We start from the raw sequence: 4,453 nt of genomic DNA on the forward strand, positions 1-4,453 counted from the left end.
GCGCCTCTCCGCCTTTATATACAGAGCCTCGGGAGAGGGCGCACGGGGAGCGGCGTCCACTAGAGGGCGCACGGATGCAGCGAACCAGTCTCCGGGCTCCGGAGGGAGGCACAGGTGGGGGCGCATCTGGAGCAAAGGGATGCTTTGGATGGGACTGGGCGGCGTTGATGCTTAGGAGGGGATGTCATGATGAGGGGATGGGATGAACCTCGAACCTAGGGCTTTCTGGTTACTTATCCCACCCTTCTCTATCCCCTGAGGGGGAACCATCCTGGGGAGCAGCCCCTACCTCATGGTCTGGAACCAGCAGGACCAGCCAGAGGGCAAGGGGATGAACTGTCCCAATAGCTACTCGTTCCTCACTTGTCTCCATCTTGCCCTTTCCCATCCTGTTAAGTGTGTACAAGGAGCAGCAACTGGGCTCTCTGAGGTCAGCAGTCATGGCACTCTGGGTGCTAGAGCTGGAAGGGACCAAAGTGACTAGCTAGCTCAATTTGACTCTCTGGGGATTTGCCAAGAGATTGCCCAGCCTTGAGCCAGAGTACTTCTGAACTGCCTCCTGGAGATACCGAACATCTTTAGTGCCAGTGCTTCCTGGATGGGGATGCTGGGGTTGCCCTTGTCCCTCGGGCTGTAGAGGCTGAGCCCAGTTCTCTGCCATCAGGAAGCCACAACCTGGTGGATGCCTGCCTTTTACTGCAGCTTCTTGGCAGCTTTGTGCCCCCTCCTTGCTTCCACCTGCTCCATCACTAGGAGCAGCAGAGATGTGAATTAATGCTCATTAACATGTGTTAATGAGTGTTAGCTGAACAGTCTTCAGAAAAGAGGAGGGAAGAGAGAAAGGAAAAGGAGGTGAATCAGGTCAGTAGGAGAGAGAAGAAAGGGGAGACGAGATCTCAGAAGGGAGAGATTATCTGTTAAGTGGAAGGAAGTGGCTGGGTCATCTCTGTGGTGTGGACACCAGGGCAAATTACATCATGCCCTTCTTCCCAACATTTTTTTTTTTTAATGATTGAGAAGCACATGAAGAGCAGCCATGAAGTGGGAAATAAAAGCTACAATCTGGGTCTCAGTTTTCCCATCTCTAAAAGATCGGGAGTTGGACTCAGTGTTCTATGAGAAACAGTACTAATTTGCATTCAACTTACAAAGTGCTTTCTTTCCTCTAACAACTTTGGGAGATAGCTAATACAAGATCTATAATCCCCATCTTGTAGAACCCACTATCAGAGAAGTGACCTGCCCAATGTCACAGTACTGGGCTTCTCTCACTTCAGAGCTTTCTTCACGATTCTCCCTCTGTAAATGATAAAAGGCATCAGGACCAGGGGGTCGTTGCTTCTTGTAGGATCCAAAAGAGGGAGTGGCTTAGCTTATTGATGAAAATTATGGGGTGATTTATGTCTAGATGAGTTTTTAAAACTTTTTAATAAAATGCCAGATGACGTGAGTCATTCTTTCTTTCCCATCTGATGTCTCCCTGACTCTGCTTATCCACATGATTCATTGTATCCACACTGGTTGCATGGGAGACATAGTGACTACCTTTATTTGCTGTGCCTGAAGAATAGAAATGGGAAAAGGAAACTGAAATGACGTCCTCCTTTAAGAAATTGAAGACTATGTTGCTTAGGCTCACACTCAGCCAGCCCTGACCACTGATCCCCCATGCATGGGGAAATAGAATCCGCCCTGTTGCTTTGGCTGAAGTAAGCTCTAAGAAATTCCCTGACCAGCCTCATCCTGAAAACACAGTGCACCTTAGAGGGTATAACCCCAAAGGAGGGCAATCTCCTGCAGGGAACATAAGGTGGATAGACAGTATTTCTTAGTTATCAGGTGATGAATTTCCTCCTCATTGAAGGCTAAAGACCAATAACTTCTCATTTCTCTTACTAAGAAATGGAGAAAGTGCTATCTTTTTCTGACTGCATACAAAGTGGTACAAACTGAACAGATAATGTCTAGAGAGATGTTGTAACAGTAGGATTAAGATAACATTTAAATCTGCTCTTGTAGCACTTATGAATGTTTATTTTGAATGTCTTGGGGCATGACCAGCTTTTCTGGGAAGTCTCACTTTTGGATCTCCCTAGATCCCAAAATGAGGAAGTTTAAGTCTTTGAAGTTCCCCATTTTTATTTGAATTATTCCCTGTTTTTATTTATTGAAGTTCCTCATTTTTGCACCCAAGGGATAGGTGCTGGAGGGCAGTGATGTTCTCTGACTAGGGAAGGTCAAGGAGAGGAAGCCCAGAATGTGTGTGTGAAGGTCTCATGTGCGTGTTGGCCATTTATCCAAGTCTCTAGACCTTATTGGGGATGGAGGGGATATCAGGTAAAGATGTCAAACTCAAATATAAATCGGGGCTACTAAACCATATTTAACAATCCTTGTTGGTCACACATCAACTTAGAAAACTACGTATTATCTGTATCCTATTATATTTTTATTTATTTTGTTAAATATTTCCCAATTATGTTTCAGTCTGTTCTAGCCCCATTTATTTGTGTTTGACATCTCTTGGTATAAATATTATTATCCCCATTTTACAGATGAGGAAGCTGAGACCCAGAGTGAATAAATGAGTTCATTAAGGTCACCATGATAACAAGTATCAGAGCCAAGTAAGCTCTTTTTAATTTCCTCTGCTACTTTTTAGCAGCAATACTCAGGTTTCTGCGGGACAGCTGACAAGGACTTTCAAGTCAATTAGACAATGTCCCCAAGGTTAGGCCCTCCCTGTGATACCAGTGTTTCTAGGATTTCACAACTATCCTAGAAAAGGTAATTGAGGCTAATGCACTCCATGTCCCTGATCAAGGCTCCTGCTCTCCCCTATGGAGGCTTCTCCTCTCTCTGTTAATCTTCTCTTATGACTCCCACAACATAGAGACTCCCTATTATGATGGACAGTGAAACTAAAGGCTGTGTATTTACCTGGCTGGGGTTTGAACCTCTGGTGGTATTTTGGTTTCATCAGAGAAAAAAAATATTCGGAATGCAGACCTGCATCTCTTGTTTTGCCTCTAAATATTCTTTCTATCCTTAGCCTTTTGCTTTTGGACACTTTTTCTTTGGTTCCATTTCTGGTCTTTTTTGACAGGTTAAAAAGGTCATGCCTGGCTTCCGAGAGTGCCAGCAGAGCCAGCCTTGCCTCCCAGACTTTCAGATGAAAGGGATGCAGGAACACAGTGGTTTCCATAGAAACAGGTGTGTGTGTGTGTGTGTGTGTGTGTGTGTGTGTGTGTGTGTGTGTGTGGTGGAGAGAAAGGCTGGATAGTACCTAGAGGAAAGAAGAGGACCTATTAGGTTAGGGGGCCTGAAGGGATGAGGTTGTGAGGCAAGCAAATCTGTGAGCATGTCATTCTAGCACTGAAGGGTTCTGGAATCACCCTGATAAGGGCAGAAGATTCTCTGTTAGAAGACCCATGAGAGTAAAGATACTGCCCTGGTTGCTGAAGTATTAAGAAGCAGGTTTTTGGTAACCCTCTTGCCCTTTGCTGGTACATTCTACTACTGACTGCCAGGAACCATTTTAGCTCCTCCTTGAATGTAGTCTATTGGACTGGGAATAGCTATGATCTGAATTCCCCATGTGTGGGTCAGAAACCTTTTAATAAAAAAAGCTGGAGAGATCTCTAGAAGCAAAGCAAAGTTTATTATACGTTTTGGGGCGAATTGGGCATCCCACCCATCCAGCAGACAATCAAAGGGAGGAAGCACCGTAGGGGGCGTAAGATGCCTGAGGATCTTACATTCTAAACACGGGAACTACCCAAGAAATTGGACTTGACAAATAAGTACATAGTTGCCCATATTTGGTTGAAATAGGGAGGATAACAAGAAGGGGACTGAAGTATGCCCTTAGGGGGATAACAAGAAGGAGACTTTAAGTATGCCCTTGACTTAATGCATAAAGTCCTTCAGGCCTATTCAAACTTTGAAAAAGATGAAGCCTTACTCGATTTTCACAACTGTCTTGAAAGATCTCACCTCATCTCGTTCACCCAGGGAAGTTTTAGGTGATCCAAGAACTGTGGAGGTAGGAAGGTAAGATGGATGACAAGGCAAGTTTACTGTAAACATGCAGGGAAGCCCAATTTCTTGATCAGTGAAGTTCAGCTATGAATTGAAAGCCAGAAGACAGAGGGTCCTAGCAGGTTGATTTCTGGGCTGGAACCAAATGAACTAGGTTCCCATCCTTTTGCCATCATGTGCTAGTTTTATGACCTTAGATGGGTTCCATTATTCTTCTGGGTCCAATCTATAAAATGGACCTAATGGTTCAAGCCTTCCCTACAGTATAGTGTAATATAATGCAACCCAGAACAACATAACCTGCATCATTAAGTGTCTATAATGTGGAAAGCACTGTACCTCAAGGCTGTTGGAAAGCTTACATAAAATGAGAACAGTGAAACCTTTTGGGAGAAAAAGTATGTGGAATTAT

The sequence above is a fragment of the Antechinus flavipes genome, chromosome 2 (genome assembly GCF_016432865.1).
Source record: "Antechinus flavipes isolate AdamAnt ecotype Samford, QLD, Australia chromosome 2, AdamAnt_v2, whole genome shotgun sequence".
NCBI lineage: Eukaryota > Metazoa > Chordata > Mammalia > Dasyuromorphia > Dasyuridae > Antechinus > Antechinus flavipes.